The following is a 19,668-nucleotide window of genomic DNA, read 5'->3' on the forward strand; positions in this document are numbered from 1 at the left end:
AGCAAGCAGTTGAAAAAAGCTTATTCTCTTAAGCCAGGACAGGAGCTTATGGGAGAAAACACATTTTCTGAGTCTCTTCCCATGTGCTGATTCAGAGCTTTGTTAGCAGGAGTAGGCTGAACTGGTGCAGACCCCTCAGTCTGGACTCACTTATTCAGCTGATGAAGTATTTCAAGCCCTTTATGAGAAGAGGTATTTATGGAGCCTGGAAAAACATTCAGAGTTGGGCCTCAATAATTGATGAGAGTGTCTTGTCTTTCATCCCAGAGCCCTTTATAAAATGTATACAGGATTAACTTCATCCACTGTTGAGTAAAAATGCCTGTCTTGCTGGCATAAGCACAGTGGCTGTTAACAGAGAACAGGTCACTAAACGGCAGGGCTTGTGTGGGAGGTGAGGAGCAGTATGAACTCCAGGTGACATCAGACAGAAGCAGTGATTGCTTAGGCTGGAAGGGAAAGGGAAACCAGTATTGATCTAATTAGTACAATAGAGCTATATAAGTGGTTTGCAGTGCAAGGTTTGTATTATGTGAGTTCATCTTCTTTGACTATATCTAAGATAATGAGGTTGGTCTGATGCCCAGAGCCAACAACTATCCCAGCTATAAATCTCCCAGACTCATCTCCTGGGGCCCATCTAGCTCAACCCTGCAAGCTGCTGAACTCCCAAGTCTGAGTCTGGCTCCAGCCTTCCACCTTCCAGGCCTAATTTTATTGTCACATCTGGGAACTTCAGAGGTGCTACAGGCACTGAGCATGGGCAGTTTGCCAATAACAATTTTACAATTCCCTCCTGTAGAGCTGGCTTTTCTACCCACAGATAAAGACAGCCCAGAAGCAGGGAGAAATCTTTAGACTGCTGTCTATGAGGTCCCAGTTGACAACTGTCACAGGAACCTCTTGGTATGACAGAGACAGGGAAGGGTGGCTCCAGGCTGAATGCAGGCAACACTCTGCATGTATTTATAAAGGCGGTATATCCATGCAGAGATTGCTGGGATAGCCTTACCTGTTGGATGAAGAACAGTCCCATAGGGACAGAGCCAGATATCGCTGCTATAGCAGGTCAGAAGCAGGATGGCTGTTGTGGTTTTCGTGTCTATAGCAATGTGTTACTGCCCTCTTCCAGGTAATCCGCTCTCACCCTACTGACACACCAGTGGAAAAACTCTCAAAAAAACGGTGCGGTAAGATACTGAAGAATATTTGACTTCTAGGAAAAGAGGGATGGTGCTTAGTACGCTCTGTGTTCAGTACAGAGGTGAACTGAGTACTCAATGCTATCCTAACTCCTAAGAAAGGCTCGACTGAACTCATTGGGAGGTTTTCAGCATGCAGCCCTCAGGGATTCAGACCCTGAGCAAACACTTTGATCAGCAGGCTGCAGAATAGTGGTGGTGGAGAGACAGCCAACAGCTGTGCAATGTGAGGTGGATACGCAGTCCATGAAAGAGGGAGATGACCCCAACACCCATTCAGCTGAGTAATCCACCTCCTGTGGTCTGGCCACAGTGACTCAGCTTCAATTGAGGCATGGCAGTATTGTTACCCACTTGATGTATCCTGATAGTTAACCATGTGGGAAATGTGGCCATGAATCCTCTTCAATATGGAGAGACTTCACTCTAGGAAGTTCCTGGGTGAATACTGTAAGCATCAAGCTGTATTCAAGAGATGGGTGATGGCGACAGCAGTGTGAGTCCTGCTCAGTAATCTGTGCTTAAGAGAAAAGTAAACAGACAACCTCCATGAAGGGTGCAAGTTCAGGTTTCCTTGGTCAGTGTTGCCCTGTGATAAGCTGTGATTCCTTTCAGCCATTTCTACACGGGTCCTTAATCACTCTTTGGGGCCTGTGTTAGCTGAATAAAGTACCTGACTCCATTGTGCTCCCTCATTTAGTTGAGATAAAGTAGCTGCTCTTTAGACATCATATCAAATCAACTGGTTCCCCAGAACAGGAAGTTCAAGATTTGGTCCTCATTAAATATTCTTGAATCTGTTACTGATACAACGTTGGAAAATCATTTAATTTCTTTATATTTGCGTTTCCCACCTGTTCTTTGACTTTCTCCCCAGTGACTTGTTAAGGACGGGAGGTCCCCTTCTCGCTCAGCTGACTAGAACACAAATAATTTTAAACTGGAGAACAGAAAAGCAGGTAAGAAAAGAAACATATCTAGGAAAGATTATGAAGGAAAAGTTGTCTGTGTGAGGGGAAGGAGTTCTTTTAATGCTTCCTATTCCGAAATGTTAGAGAATGGGAGAAAACGTAATTAAAAGAGAAAATAGATCATACTCCAGTATTCTAGCCAACATTTAATTCACCCCCACCTACTCAATATTCACCTCAAATAGTCAGCACTGGCTGCTGTTGGCGGAAGAACATAGGCAATAGTTTACCATATTAATGGGTCACTTTCGTCCAATCTGGCAAACTTTGTGATCCTATGGGAAAAAGAGTCCCTAAGTTAAAATGCTGATGAAACAAGAGTTTCAGCAGAGTGCTGTAAGGGAGAAAGTGAATAAGTAAAAGCTGGCAAGGTCCTCACTTGGCACAGTAATTCCTCCTTCACTGTGTTTTATCCTGTGTGTGAGTACATAGCTTAGAAGACCTCTCTAATTGTTTGCATTTTGGAGAACCATTTGTTCTGGAGAGGTGTTGCTTTGAGTATTCATTCCATTTTTTTTCTTCAACTTTTTAATTAAAAAAATCGCAAATGCAAAATGTAGCTGGGTAATCTATGATGAAAAAGACTTCATTTGAAAAGGGACTGGTAATGAGGGCTTGGAAGATACATTTGGTAGTTAAACTTCAATGCACTTTTTTCCATCTATCCTGACCAATTTTATTTGCTGATGCAAAAACCACTGTAGACTCATGAGTCATCTGTTATAATTATTTTTAATCACTACTCTGTTTTTCATTCACAGGAAGTTTGCAGTTTGCTTTTTACCAAAGGAGGAAAAAAGTATTTATACTTAAAAATTTATCCTGCTACAAATATAGAAGCAGAAAATGGTGCAAAAACTTTTCTAAAATCAGTCTTTCTGTAGGCACTTAATCTATGATGGAGGACTTAGCTATTCTGGAAAAAAGATCTGGCTTCAGTCATAAGAAGAATAGGCAGCTACATGCATAAGAAGACTGCTGGGAACAGTAACCAGTGGTAAGTAATTGTAGACCCAGTTTTGGCTGAACCAGTCCTTCTTGGTGCCTTGACCCTTCCTCTCTGCTTCTGGTCAGTGTGGGACCACAGGAAAGATGGAGTTGCTCCTTTCTGCTGGAGCAAGAAGGAACCTCCTTCTTGCGAGGGCTGGCAGAGGGACAAACGAGTTGACAGATTTTGACAGCCTGCTTTAGGAAATAGGTCCGTTGTCCTTGGGGAACAAAAAGCCAATTGTCTCACAGCGAGAAGAGATGTGTGGGTGAACTCTGGTGATGAATATGGATTACATGTAGACAGAGAGAGAAAAAAATTTTGGGCCCTCTGGTTTTCAAAAGACAGGTTACTGGTCACCTAGAATTTGTTTTTCTTTCTTTAGAGTTGCAGCTTAATTGAAGTCTGAGCTGCTAGATAGCAATGGGAAACAAAAGAACTGCTTGGATTGTGACAGCAAGTCCTTTGATGAGGGAGCCCATGGGGCAAAGGGTCCATCAGTGTGTGGCAGAGCTGCAGAACTCCCTGTATCAGGAAGCTGTGGGTGCTAAAAGTTTACGTGCAGTGGCTGGGCAACTTCATGGCGTCCAGATCTAGAGGAGGTTGTTAAAAGCGAAGAGAACTCTCCAAGAAGTCCACGAGTCATATGTGATTCGGAGGCTGGCAGAGCACCCTGGAGAGGAATCACTCTATGCCTGCTTTTTTCTTACGCTCCTTCCTTTCTGCCCGCTTGCTGATCCTTGTTGGAGACAGGGTACTCTGCTACATAATCTGACCGCTAATAGCCTGGTCTAATTCGAGCAGCAGCCTGTCTCATACATTGAGTGATGATCCCGATTGTGCAATGACGCAATGTCCTTAGCACACAGTAAGGCACCAAAAGTCAGAATTATTAGCCTCAGCATGCTGTTGCATGCAGGGGTGGTTCCTGCCTCAGTGACAGCACTGCTTATCCCCACCAGAACTTTATAAACCTCACAAAAATCTTTCCTTGTTTTCTGCGTTAACAGTGGCAAACAGCAGTGGCAAAACACAGCAAAGGTTTGGGAAAGCAGTCTTGTACAAATCAGCAACAGTATATGCTATTCATTGTCAAGATAATACTGACAAGTTGAGAATATTTAGTGGTTATGTGTTTGGAAGGAAATAAGAAAAAGGTCCACTACCTTGTAAAGGACTTTGCAACTTCATCCTCCGCTCTCTTTATTGAGCTCAGTCTGTTGCTACATTCCCATCTTCTCTGAGCTTGGAAAGAGTCAGCAAAATCCCCAATCTGTAGCAAGTGAAGACATACAACAACTTCTTACAACATGTGACAAAATTCCATATACCTACATAATGATATATGTTTAATTAAGGCTTTCATGTGTTGCAGAGTTCTTGTGTGTCTGTGTGCCAGCACAATAACCGTCAGGGGGAATTTTGCCAGCTGTCCCGAGGTACATGGAGATGGGTTGAGCGCAAAAGGGGTTTGCAGGAGAAAGTTATCAAGTCCTTTATAGGTAATGACGATGTTCTCAATTTTCCAATCTGTAAGGAATAAATTTCCTTGTCTTGTTTGTTGTATCTTTCCAAAGGATAACATCTACTGTTCTTGCTTTGTACGATATCATTCTCTTAAGCCTACATTGTGTTATACACATGCACACGGACTCATGTCTACTACATTGTTTTGTTGCGATCCCCACCAGCCAAAAAGCACCAGAGCTGTCGGTAGTCACATGGATGTTGTAAATAGGTTTCAGGCCTGAGCCAGTACCTTGCCCTATGGTACTGTTTAGTGTGGACATGTCAGCTAGGACAGCATGAAGTGAGATATCGCTCCATCATTTCATGGTGTGTATGTGACTATGAAAAAGTTGTATGTTTTGACCTAACTCTGTCATCATACAATTATTAATATAACTGTATTGCCATTTCTACATTGCATAACCTTTGTGCATCTCTTGCTTGTGTTTATCTAGTAATCCCTTCATATTTTTCCTCCTTTTTTTTCACAGATGGGTTATGATGTGCCTTTTCAGAGCAGCACAGCAGAGACTGGTGAAATTTATAATACAATAGAGAAAGCGTTGTTCTGTCTGAAATGCTTCTTGTTGGAATCTAAAATGCAGCTTACAAGTTGTGTCAAAGTGTAAAAAATTTCTATTGGAGTCATGCCTAAGGCAGAGCAAAGACTTTTTGTTTTTGTTCATCTGAACATTTGGAAAAAAATGGTGGGGAAAAGTCATTTTAGATTAGATTTTTTTTTTCTTGAGAGAGAAAAAACATTGAAAAATATTTCATTTTGGAGCTGACAGTATTTTATTTGAGCAAACCCACTTTTTGTTCCCTTTTTGTGTCACAAAGAGAAGAGTGTGGTCACAAAGAAAAGGTATCATTTTGATTTGGGTTTAGGTAGCCTTTTTAAGTCACTTATTCACTTTTGAAACAAAAAGCCATTTTAAGAAATAAAAGCATCAGTGTGTAATGTTGTGTCATCTGCACCAAAGGATCACCGCTTCCTTTTATCAGACTATCCCCGGAGTTTGGGAATAGAGTCAGTCCTCACAGCTGTATTGCTCAGCGATGACAAACTCTTTGCCAGAACATTCTTCCAAGTTCTATTTGTAGTGTAATCATCAGCTTTAACATTGCCCTGGTTTATTACTTGTAAACTTCCTTGTTTCTCTACAACCTCATATACAGAATTAGATGTGAAAGCAGGAAATGTGTCTTATTACCTCCTAATCATTTCAGATATAAACTGTCTGGATGCCTTTCAGCTAAGATGTTTAATTATCTCACTCTCTGAAAGGGTCTTACCAAAAAATGGGTGCATCTAATAGCAGATAATTAATTATATTAATCATGACTAGTAATTTCAGATGGCTGTCTGAATCTGACACATACTAATGCATCAGTTAAAAAGATGCCAAGCCCCCATGCTGGGATATACTAGAATATAGGTCATCTAAAGTATCACTTCCACTTCTGAGTAAGAATTATGTAGGTCAGTAATTTCTTAATGACAAAATTGTAATGTCATTCCCTGAGCAATAATATCCTTCTAGAATTACTTTCTCTTTCTTTTCTTTTTTTTTTTTTTTTTGTTTTTTAGTGTGTGTGGGTAAGCTACTGTCCAGGGAATTCAGTATTCAGTGAGGCAAATGAACTTCAAAGGAACTGCCAGGCCATGTAACTTGGTGAATACCGGTGAGATGAGCAGAAGAGGTGACGTATTGAAACGGCTGACATGTAACTTGCGCATAGCTCCTGCCTAGCCCTTGTCAAACCATAGTGTGTCTCTTCCCTGAGACCAAACAAGTGTGATATTGGATGTGATCTGACTTGCCCGTCTCAGAAATGCCACTGCACTTTACATGAATTCTTATCCGGAAGCAAATTTCTCTCCCAAACTCTCTGCCTTTGATACCGGTGCATGGGAACATGTCATGAAAGTGTTGTCCCAAACAGAGTGGAGTAACAGCAGCCCATAAAGTTTAATCTGCCACCTCTTTCTGCACTCAAGGAAGTGAAATCTGAAACCATGTAATCATTCCCCCAGGAGTGTATTATTTATTCATAGTCATTAGACCCTCCTGCATATAAAAGACATGTAAAGAGGACAGCAATTAGATTGGAAGAGAAATGCACATAAATAATATGTTAATTTAGCCACTTTTTCTGTTTTTAGAATATTGAAAAACAGTATCACTTTGTCAAATTAACTCGCTATGAGAACTTACTGACTATTTTTACCAATATTTAGCTTTACAGACTGATTTGGTATATTCAAAGTCTGAGCTGTGCTTCTGACTCAGGTAACTCGCGTCTCTTTCTCTAGTTGCTCCTGAATGGACACAATCATTGCCAGCACAAATACCGGCACGTACAAATTGCATCCCTAAATTCGCTTTCCATGGACAGTAAAAAGCAATTACTTGCATATTTGCAGAAAGGAGAATCAAACTTGCATAAGCACAGATGAAATTAGTGAATTTCAAACTCGTATGGGGCATTTACTGATAATTTGTTCTGTTATTCACCAAGGTCTTCATGCAAAACAGAGAAAAATAACACGAATCATCTAGCAATGTTTTGCTATTGCTTTTCATATGTGCACGCTAAATGAAGACAATCCTGATTATAAATAAACATCCTCAGAGTATTAACAGCTATCTGCAAGCAGTCTAACTACTTAACAAGTCAAATAGTGATTTTAGAGAATGTATTTTATACAGCAGGTGGGATAGTGTATGCAAATAAATATCAAAAGTCACTGTGATTTGGCAGGTGACTGGGAGCTCATTAAATTTCTTTAACACAGCTACTTGTGGTCCCCTGGCCTTTCCCTAATTCTCAGCCTCCTTTGTAGAGCATTACCCCAAGAACAATGATTTCTTCAGCTCTGGCCCATGAAAAGTTGTAGATATGTTGTTTCTCTTTTTTTAATACTGTAAATCTGCAGATTTTAGACTCACTTAAATTCACGGGAATAGTAAGATTAATAACATGGGTTAAGTTAATGGTAGTTTTAGAAAAATCTAGTCTGTAGGGTACTTGGTACCCTACGGATAACTGAAGAGAAGGTCTCCGATGAGAACATTTCAGTACAGGTGAGGACAAAGAAGAAGGTGGAGAAAATGGAGGAGCAATTGGGGATGACAGGTAGTCAGATAGGGGTAAATTTAGCAGAAAAAGAAAGTCCTTGTCTTGTTCCTTTGCCAAAATTAAAGTAGAAAAAATTGTATTTTTTGGCTTGGATGTACAAACTGTGCAAAATGCCAGATCAGTCTTCCTTCCTAGAGAAGCAATTGCTTTTTTTCAGCAGAGTTTTTCCTCTGTGTGTTTGGCTGCTTACTGCCTGGACGTTAGCATATTCTCCAGTCAGCCTGGACAAGATGAATGTGTCTGACGAGCTCTGGGTTTCTGTGAGACAGTAAGTGCTGTGTGTGCCCTGTGTGCTCCGTGCCCAGCTCCATCACATTAACTGTATGTTCCTCATTGCTGACCCAGTGCAGACAGCAAGACCCACTGCCGCCTGTCACATCACAGGAGCAGACGAAAGCGGACTTTGGGCAGTCACTCACTGGCAATGGGAGACATGTAGCTGGAGATGAGCAGAAGAAATACAACTGTGGCAGAGTTTATTGCCAGGAGCTTGTCGAGGCCTCTGATGAGGCTTGGTGCAGAGGACTCATCCCTGTAATCTGGCCTTGGACCATGTCAGTATGGTAAGAGATGTTTCAAGTCAAAAAGATTTTTATCCAGGTCATGGAAACAGTAGGCAGAAGATAAAATGGCATGCATGAGAAGAGTAGAATATTTTTTAAAGATTTAATCTTCCAGCAGGTACTCAGCTGCTTTGTCTGTGGACAGTTGAAGTCAAAAACATATTTTCCTTTCTCTTCTCTGCAGAAAGCAGGTCCCTTTTGTTTCCTGACTCAGAACACTTTAACTTCTGCCACGTCCCTTCCATGTAATTTTGTGGAAGAGCTCTGGACACCTACATTGAGCAGCCATCAGTGTGTGCAGGTGCTCCGTGCTAAAACACCTGGTTATGACTGATAGGCTGTCTTCCTATTGAGCACTTGTACTTATTACCTACCTATTAAGGCTCATTTTTCTCAATTTAATCATAGCATACTCAAATCCATAGAAAGTTTCCTGTTTGCTTCAACAGGCTACAGGTTATGGTGTGGTTTTCATCCTTGATTTTATTGAAGGCAGGATTTCACCCCTAGGGTCTGAGCTAGTTTGGAGTCCCTCTGCTGATTTCCCCATGAGCAGTTTCGGTCCTGAGATGAAGACTTTGTTCAGGCAGGGGTATTTATTTACTTTATGCTTATGTATCTCCAACCAGAAAAGGAGATTTTGTCAGTGTGTGCACTATTGCAGAATGTGTAATTAGGCAATACAGAGGTGCTCCTTAGAGACGTTATGCTCCTCGTAAGGTCTTCACATAACAAGACCCTGAAAGAGCAAGAGCAAACTGCTCAAGCAAAGTGCATCCTGGTCTGGCAGCTGCTGATGATTATGTTAGGAGAAATGTCCACAGTGTCTCTTGATTAGGGCAATCATTCATTTCATCTTAATTAAAGGGCCTTTTAAAAATTTCTGTTTGAGACCTGCAACTGTCTTAACCATTGAGTTCATGTAATAATGTCACGCTTGGTGATTTAGTCTTACCCAGCTGTTGGAAGCTGTAACTTCAAGTCACAAAACCACTGCGTAACTTTGAGCAGATCTCTTGCTCAGTCTGTTTAATGATATTCATTGCTTTAGGCAAAGGGGAAGCTTAATTAGTTACAGTGTGAAACATTCTGAATTCCTCAGCTAGGAATAAAAGCTAAAATTATGAAGCTGCTGCACTAGTCTTCAACAGAAAAGAAATAAATACTTTATAAAAGATGTAGCTGGGTCTGATAGGGATTTGATACCACATACATGTAGTGGGTAAGTAGATTTGAAAGAGTTTGCCAGGTCGACCATTTGAGACCTGTCAGTAGGGCATTCTGTTCTTGGGCTATTTGAGAACCACAAAATTACTGAACTTTAGAAGATACGTGTCAAAAATGGAATTTGATGCCTCTTTTTATTCATAAAATGTGTCTTCCACAAGCTTTTACATTGTGTATTTCCACACATCCTTCCAAAACATGTCTCCAGCTTCCTCAAGGAGCTGCCACTGAACACAAAAGTATTGTTTTTCTATCCTCTCCTAAGGAAATAAGGCAGGATTTTACTGCATCCAGTCTGGTTTTTACTTCAAATTCATGTATAGGTCTTTTTGGTAGCAACATTTTTTTCCAGTTTGAAGGGTCCTTTCCTCAGTAAAAGTATGCTCTGTTTCAGACGAAAGCATGCTAGAAGGTAGATCAGGCTTGCCTTTCTTTACACACTGTAAGGGGTTTAATATAATTTATTTAAATCCTCAGATACAGGCTACAAGGAAACAAATGGGAATAGATTTTCTTCGTGGTTTTGGGTAGCAGGCAGTATAGATGGAAAATTAGAAGCAGCCTTCTGTGGGGTTGAGGGAGGCAGAGGTACTGGATTTGACCCCCTATGCTCTTCTCTCCAAGTAGCCAGACCTGCAGCTGGTTTGTCCTGATGCATCTACCTCATATGAACCACAAAACGAAACATTGTGTCACAAAGGAAGCAACACCAAAAGAAGCAACAATGTTAAAACGGCATAAATATTGCAGGATTAACAAATTCCTTCAGCAGGGAAGCAAATGTGGAGACTGACCTTGTTCTGATCAGAGGCTTGAAAGCAAAATAACTTCTGGGCAACACTGTACTTAATGAACATGTAGCTAAATAAATAACCTCAAGGGCCTCACACTTTTTTCTAAGGAAGCATCATTTCGCACTCCTGTGCTGTCCAAGTGGGGTTTTTGTAACTGCTGACATACCCAGATAGCCCTTAGCAGAATCACACTTGCTTTTCCTCAATGCCATTCAATTCCAGCCAGATGCCATATACAGTTAGCCTCTTCTGCATCCCTGGTTTCTGGAGGCTGGAAGGAGCGAGAGAAGGATAGCTGTGTTTTGTGATTGTTTGAGTTTAAAGGCAGTGAAGTGACCTGAAAGAAGGGAAAGGGAAGCGGTGAGCAGGAATGGGCTCTGGCGAGGAGGCTACTGCACCAGGCAGGGGAAGCTATTAACAGGTGGCAACTTGCAGAAGCTTCCCAGTAAGGAGGCAGATATGGGCTCTGAGGCACAGCAGAATGCTTGGAGGGGAACATGGGGCTGAGGTATTAGCTGAGGATATACCTTCTCCAGGGACCTTTGATGAAAACAAGATAAACACATTCCCATGACAAATGACCAAGTTCCACTGAAAATTAAAGTCATCTGGATGTCAGATTTACACTAATGCCTGTGAAAACCTGCTTTTACAAAAAAGTCAGAATGAGCAAACTTTTTCAGCTGATTATTCCTGCATACAGACAGAATACACTCACAGTACTTTCTTGTTCTCTGTGCTTTAAGAAAAGCCTCTGGACGGCAATTGAAGGGATGCTCCAAACTCAGGCTAATCCAGCCTCTCTTTGTTAGCGCCTTTCACAGGTTATTGCTAGCTTTGACAAATTCTGTATTAGCTCCCCTATGAACAGGGCAACAAGAGTGCTTTGAAAATGGTCCATTTGTATAACTCAGATAATCTGTATAGGATCGAGTTATAGCTTCTTATGAGCGGAGCCTGTCTGTTAGCCCTTGCCCTCCCTCCTCTCTCCATACTAAACAGTGAGAATATATTTGGGGAACAGAACTGTAACCATCAGGGTCCTTGAGTGCTGTTCAGACAATCGCCGTGTTTAGATATGCTGACATTGTCTGGTCCAGTTTTAAAGCCATTCAGTGAATAAGAGTCTGCAGCATACTTTGTCACTTAGTGTCACCGTCTTCATAGGTGGCATTCTGTAGCTGTAGTCATCTTTGCAGGAAATGATTACTGATTTCCTCTTGTTCTTTTCACAGAGAACATGAACTACAAGTTTGTTGCATATTTGAAGACTGCTGGCATACTTTCCCTAATCTCACTGCTTTATGACTCTTTCATAGCTCATGCTTACCACATTGGCCTTGTTGAACCTCATAAGGTTTGTGTGATCCCACTCCTCAAGCCTGTCAAGGTCCCTTTGGATGACATCCCTTCCCTCAAGGCAATCAACTGCACCACTCAGGTTGGTAGTCTGTAAACTTGATGAAGGTGCACTCAGTCCCACTGTCTGTGACATTGATGAGGAGATTAAATAGTATTTGTCACAAGAAAGACCCCTGAGGGACACCATTAGTTACTTGGTGTTGAATATACTGTTATGTTGAATACACCTAATTTACTGAAATATTCCTTAATCTGTTCTTCCTTATTCTAACTTGCACGCTTACCCTTTTCTTAAAAAGTATAGATGTAATACTCCAACTTCACTTAATAGCATGTGAAGACTGAAGATTAATTTATCTTTCTTGTTCTTTTGTTATTAGTTCTTCTTTCCAGCTAAGAAATAGACTTACATTTCTGTTTATCTTTTTTGTTGGTGTTCTTTTATATTTTTACTCCTGATGTGTTTGTACAATTTATCCTGATTGGCTTTGTTTATTCCTTGACAGCTGTATATGGTTGTGCAGTTTAGCCTTTCTGACTGTAATTTTCATGATTAATTTGGGGAGAAGAAGGGCAGATCAGGAAGCCACTGAATAGATTAAATCCATATGGGTAGTGTTACTCTCCTAAAAGGATTATCCTGTCCAGTCATCTTTTCTGTACATGGCTATAATGAAAAGTTTTATCATTTGACTTCATCACCTCTGAGATTATCTCATTTCTATGGTCTTTTATCCCACCTTCAAAGACACAGCAATTTATTTGCTGTTGAAAATTTTGTCAGGGAGAATAAGTGAACAATTTTGGTGGCTTGATACCACAAATTTCAACTGTTACTGCAGACACTGATTTATCATACTCAGTTGCCTTGATGAAATGCTATAGCCAAGATTTATTTTAAGATATTTGTATAATATATAGATGATAGTAATAATTCTGTACTGAGCCATGCTTTTAACAACCATAATCAATTATTCCTTCTGACACAGGAAAGCCATAAAGTATCAGCTGAAGACTTATGAGTTATGAAACCCCCTGATTCATTCGATAGATGAATGCTGCAGAAATTTTGGAACAAATTACCTGACTTGCAGTGATAATTAATAATATTTATCTAACTCTATTCATCCTGAAAGATTTGAAGGGATTTCTTAGACATTTAATAGCCAACACAGAAAAGGAGACATAAAAATCAGCTGTATTCCTTCAGGAATAAATGAATGAATCGCAGGTTGCTCATGACAGACTTACATTATAGCTGACAATTAGCAATTGTCACAGGAGCTGTACATAAGGATTCACTGTCCCAGCTCAGCTGCTAACTTTCTGCTTTACTCTAGGCAAGTTTTCCAACATAACTGCTCTAACATTCCTATTTACAAAATATCTAATGTTGAAAGCCATGTAGAGACCCTGAAGGGCTGCTAGCGTAATCAGAGCTTATGGCTCTCTTGCTGTCTATATGTAAACAGTATGTCTTCATCAGTATGGCTTAAGATTATATCGTTAAGGCACAGCTTGTTGGATTTAATATTTCCTTAGCACTCTACAAACAGGAACTCATTATCTTCATCTCTCACAAACTAGGTGGCTGATTGTATGATCTCTCTTTCACAAGTCAAGAAGCTAAGGTGGGAGACAAAGCACACTAATTAAGCTACCATATGAGACAGTGTAAGGTGGCATTGGCATCTTTCTAAGTTGCTCTTGGGTTTCCAGATAATCAATGAACTGTAGGGTGTGATTCATGTCATCCGAAAGTAGGTACCTACATTTGGTTAAATGACTCACGCTATGCTTCATTGACTCTGTGGACTTGTTTTCTGTTGACTATAATAAGAACACAAGAAACTTGCTCGGATGTCAATGATTACATTGGTGGGTACCAAATTTATTTAGGGAAGTTTTGGGAAGCTACGAAATATGAACCCTGCCCTAAAAGCCACAAGGGCGTGCAAATGACATGTACTTTCAGATACCCATTAAGCCCACTAAAACCAGGTTACTCTAACACTTTTTTTAGAATCAAACTAATATCAGTAAAGCCTGGATAAAATTGCCTTCCTCTCTGCCATGATACCATGTCCCTACCCTCTAAGAATGACCTGTAGTCATAAATCACAGAACTAATCCCCCTGCCATGACTGTCACCTCTCTGCTTTGAGTACATGTGGGAGAGTACAGTGGTGAGACCATGGGATAAATCCAGCAGCCTGCTACCTGAAGCTGCCAGATGGAAGCTGACTGCATGAAAGGTGGAGAGGCATAACTAGGCTGGCATATTTAGTCATTTACTACGGATCCCAGGTTTCAGCGATTCAACTGTTTCTCTTCATTGACTGCACAGAGAGTCAGTGTATGACAGTCTGCATCCTGCATTGCTTGCATAAGCATCTAAGAGGTTTCTTAGGGGTTTTAGGTATCTTAGGAGGCTGAACAATAAACATGACTCCAACTACTGTTTGGTCGTATTGATAATTCTTTTGGTGTTTGGATTAAAAAAAAATGCATACTATAACAACAGCTTTAGAGACTGTGCAGATTAGAGACTAATATGTGGACTGACTGCTTTTCATTACAAAGCAGTTGGAGAAGAAGCAGCAATACTCAGGAGAGAAACTAGTTCAGTTTCTTTTTGTGGGACATATTTCCTTTGTACAAAGAAAAATGGTTTATGTTTTAAGATTCTTTCAATTACTTAGGTGCATTTCAGATGTATTTTGGGGGACCATGTGAAATGTCCTCATGCTTTCAAGGTTTTCTTGAGAGCATATGGTTAATTAAAAAACAAACTCAACAAACAATGACACAAACAGAATACCAGTGGCTAGCACTTTACCCCATCTATCAGACACATGCTGGAGCATAAACTTGGGGGTATATTAGCAGTTATTGATGCCATCTGTTCTTTTTCCTATTCTGATTGTATAACAGTTTCTGCATTTTAACACAGTCACGTTGGAGGGAATTGATAGTGAGAAATAACAGCAGTCTAAGCACAGAAAAATTTAAACAGTTAATGATGTGGAAAATGCATGAGAGAAATGAAGTTGGGACTTTGGCATCCCAGCTCATAAACAAAAGGTAACAGTAACCACAACAGCAACAAAAAACACATCTGTCGATTGAAGCACTGAAGTTTTTTCACCTAGGAGAAGAAATTGCCATCTAGAGATTAGGAACAGTATAAATCACCATGACCCAGAAGCGCATTTAAGAGGTAGGGAAATACCCAAGATTTCAGCTCTTCCAAGATTTCTGCAGTAGCAGTGAAGTTGCACACACACTATTTCATTGACTCATCAAATAATCTGTGTTGGACGGGACCTTGTAGACCATTTAGTCCAACCTCCCCTGCCATGGGCAGGGACACCTTCCACTAGACCAGGTTGCTCAAAGCCCCATCCAGCCTGGCCCTGAACACTTCCAGGGAGGGGGCAGCCACAGCTTCTCTGAGCAACCTGGTCCAGTGCCTCACCACCCTCAGAGTAAAGAATTTCTTTCTTAATGGCTAATCTAAATCTACCCTTTATTTGCTGAGGGCTGAGTGGTCAGAAGCTGTACACAGCAAATACATCTGCAAAATGGGCTGCTCAAAGTGTGCAAGACATACATGGACTTCTTTTACTGTGCATTGACAAGGTTTGTTTGTCAGATGCAGTAGATTGAACTTGTAACAGCATGAACTCTGCTTGTGCCCAACATACCTTCCTTCATGTATGACCCTAAGCATAATGTTAACACTAAACCTGGGGAAGAAAAGTAGGATACAGCTATCTCTGCCTGGGGGATATTTTTTAAAGTTGAAAATGAGAAAGTTCTGTGGTATTTCACGATGACAATATTTTTTCCCATTTAAAGAACAGTATTAAACCAAAAGCATAAAAAGTCCAGCTAACCGATTAGCTACAGCAACCAACAGCGAGAGCCCTTCAGGACAGTGTCTAGCTGGTGGCTAAGTGCAAGAACCTGTGATATGAAAATCTGCACTCAGAACTAATATCTTACCTGCCGGGCTGTCTTAAAGCTGTCTCATCTTTCATAAGTAGTGGAATATTAATTGAATTAGGGATTTGGTCTGCTTTTCCTGTACCTTAAGGCACTGCGAGACTCGGAGACACTGGCTAGCTGCTGTTTCGTGCTCTGGTTTTGTCTAGAATTTTCATCTTGGATCTGCAGAATCTCTTCTGGCCAAAGTTTCAGCAAAACTCGTGTAATCATGAAAAGTTGCAATGAATGGTAATTTTCCAATGAAAAATATTTTGCCAGTACATTTCCAACCAGGTCTGTGTAGTACCCTGCTAGGATGTATAACACTTCTGCACTGATGTGAATGGGACAGAACTTGGGAACCCTGCAGGATCTCTGCTAGATTTCCTGAGTGATCTTGCATGAGTCACTTCATCTTTGGTGCTTTGTGTTTATCCCCTTTCTCATCTAGGATTTCTGTGGTTCTTTCTCAGTTGTATGGCGAACAGCAAAATCATTTTGGAAGGGCAGTGGGTGATGATATTTACTGTAGTCAAGAAGCGTGAAAGAAAATCTTTCTTTTTAATTGCTCTGTAAACTTTACTCTGAAAGTTTTGATGCTTCCATTGCTCTTCAACAGCTTATCACAAGCTATCTGTGTCATGTCCAAAGAATTTATCTTTTCATTATTTTCTCATTTTTTCAACACATATTTCTTCCTAAATGGTGCAGCAGCAGAAGGAAAAAAAAAATAAACACCTGCTGTTCCTGCCTATGTTCTGCGTCTAGAGAAAATGAGTCATTAGTTCAGTGGCAGTTTCCAGCCCACTTACAAAATCTGTGAGCACAAACCTTACGTTTGCCACCTTATTGTGTTCCAGAAAAATGTCCAGCCACGGAGAAGCCTTTGGTAAGGTAAGTAACACAGATTTCATTAAAAGGAGCAACTTCGGCTAGTTTCTGCAGTAAGTAAAGGTGGGAGAGTTTTTAGATCACATTATCATTATCACTTATTTTTGCTTCATATAACCCTAAATGTGTTTCAGGGCAAAAGTCTACATAGGGAATTTGATCCAAATGACAGTAAACTTGCTTTTATCAGTTATTTTATATGGAGCCTGTGAAAGCATGTGATGGGCTGTCATCTCTCTAGTCCGCTTATAAGAAGGGCTTGGGGACCACACAATTATAGTCACTGGTGCCAAAGAGGATTACTAAGGGAGAGAGCCTTTTTCTTGTGAACACAGACAGCTGTGGACATGGGGGTTCCTGCATACTTACCACCTCTTTGCTGGTCAAGCTGGAACAGTCCCGAGTCCTCAGTGATGTCACACCTGCATAGGGGTCATCAGGCAGATCAGGGTAATTGAATGCTTGATATCAGTCTCTTAATAAGCAAAAGTACCCTGGGATGAATATCCTGAAACCTTCTACATCCCTAGTGGCAAAGTGTCCTTGTTTGTAGGTGAGGTATTAATACCTTCGGTCTTGCTCACAGTGGACAATCTCTAAATCAAATTTTTCTTTTTCAGCATCCTTTCTTGTTTTTGTGAAGTAAGGCCAAGCATTACCTGGACATAAATCCTGACCTAGCTCTGGAAGCAGATACTGGGCACTAAAGCCAATGCTATTCCTGACCTGGTACTAAAAAGCTGGACCAAAGCCCACTAAAACCAATAAAACGTTGCAGCATCTTGTTTCAAGCCTTGAGTAAAAAGAGATCCAGGGAGACAGGCAAAATTGGGAAACTGCATTTATTCAAAGCACAAAATGGAGGTAAGCAAACAGACTAATTTCCACTTAATCATTTCACAGTATGTCATTACATTGTGAAATCCAATGTAAAAACAAGTCAGCATCAAAGCAATAAACTGCCACCAGCTTTCCCGAATTTTAAGGATGCTGCACACCTGTTTGCCGAGGAAAAAAGCTGTAATTAGTGCTGAGTGACAGTTTCTGTAGCTGAGTGGATGAGGCAGACCCCAGCGCTTGCTCACCAGTCAGTAAATGTCTGCATCATTCACAAACTGCAGATTTGTTCACACTTAACGTTCTTTTCATATCACTCCACTGAGAGTTTGACTGTAACAGCAAAAATACTTTGCACTTTTAAGACATGTCTCCCCACAGTGCTCCAAAGTCCTCCACAGACACAAATTCATTCAGCTTCACAGAACTTCTGGTTTAAGACCTTATTCCACTGGTTAAATGGAGGGGAAAATGCTGTCTGTTAAATAAAAAAAAAAAAAAAAGAACAGGTTTTAGACCCTGGAGACTCAGGGACATGGGACAATATGATACTTCAAATAGTAAAAATTGCAGGAGCCATCTGTAACACAAAACACAGATTGAGTTCCCTGCCTGCCTATGCCTATGTCTGCTGGGAATCACTCAGCTGCTCCTCACACAGATGGAATTCTTGCTTACATTAAAATTAGATGGGAAGATGACTATAAGGATCCTTTTTGAAGTACTTCATTTGCTTCTCAGTTATCCCTGCTTGTTTTCTGTTAGTATCAGCACTATAGAGCCCATTCAGCTGTGGGATGATTGAAGGAATTTGATCCTTCTCCTTTTATTTGGCCAAATGTTTTAATCTGTCTGCAGAAATTTCATTGGAGTCCTTATTCTCACCGGATGAAATGACTTAGGTAAACAGGCCTTGCACTTTATTAGAAAAATGGTCTGGCAAAAATTCATCAAAGATTTCTGGCTCTGTCCTACAGTCACCCAGTTCTCAGCCAGTGTCCAGCTGTGGTATATTGCAATTGATCATCAGCTGAGATGTGACTTACTAACTGGGTATGCACATGTACTACAGCAGTAGGTCAAAAGTTTTTTTTTAATTCAAGACAACAAGGGATTAAGGCAAAGCCATATCATACAATCAGAGAATAACTCAGGTTGGAAGGGATGTTGAAAGATCATCTGGTCCAGCCTTTCATGGGAAAGGGAGACTAGATGAGATATATAGTCACGTCTTGAAAACCTCCAATGGTGTGGACTCTACCACATCTCTGGGGAGGTTGTTCCAGTTATTAATTGTTCTCATTGTAAAACACGTATTTCTTATGTCGAGATGAAGCCTCTCTCAGTGCAACTTGTACCCATTCCCTCTTTTCCTCTCCATGTGGCTGCTTGTGAAGAGACAGCCTCCATCATCTTTGTAGCTGCTCTTTTAAGTACTGGAGTACTGTGATGAGGTCATCCCTGAGCCTTCTCTTTTCCAAGGTGAAAAGACCTAACTGCTTCAGTCTTTCCCCATAAAGCAGATTTTCCAGCCCTTTATTCATCTTCATGGCCCACCTTTGGACCCTCTCCAGTTTGTCCATGCCTTTTTTGAATTGTGTGGACAAGAACTAGACACAGTACTCCAGGTGCGGCCTGACAAGCGCAAAGTAGAGTGGGATGATCATGTCTCCATCTGTGTGAATAGTGCCCCCGTGGATGCAGCCCAGAATCCAATTTGCCTTCATTGCTGCAGCAGTGCACAGCTGACTCTTGTTCAGTGGGTTGTCCACCAGGACCCCCAGATCCCTTTCAGCAAGGCTGCTCTCCATTCACACAGAGCCTAGCCTGTACTGGGCTCTTTGGTTATGTCATTCCAGGTGCAGGACTTTGCACTTATCTTTGTTACACTTCACACAGTTTTCGCTAACCCAGTCCTCCAGCCTGTCCAGGTCTCTGTAAGATGGCTCTCCCTTCTGATGCATCCACCTCACCACCCAGTTTGGTGTCATTAACAGACTCGATGAGGATGCTTATTTGCAAAGATGTTGAACAGTGTGGAGCCCAGTATTGATCCCTTGGGGACTCCACTTGTGGCATGCTGCCAGACTGAGTAAAAAACATTGATCACCATCTTCTGAGTGACTCTTGTTAGGTAGTTTCCTACCTATCTCACGGACCACCCATCCAGTCTGTATCTTGCCAGTTTGT

Source organism: Opisthocomus hoazin, chromosome 3 (assembly GCF_030867145.1).
Source record: "Opisthocomus hoazin isolate bOpiHoa1 chromosome 3, bOpiHoa1.hap1, whole genome shotgun sequence".
NCBI classification, from domain to species: domain Eukaryota; kingdom Metazoa; phylum Chordata; class Aves; order Opisthocomiformes; family Opisthocomidae; genus Opisthocomus; species Opisthocomus hoazin.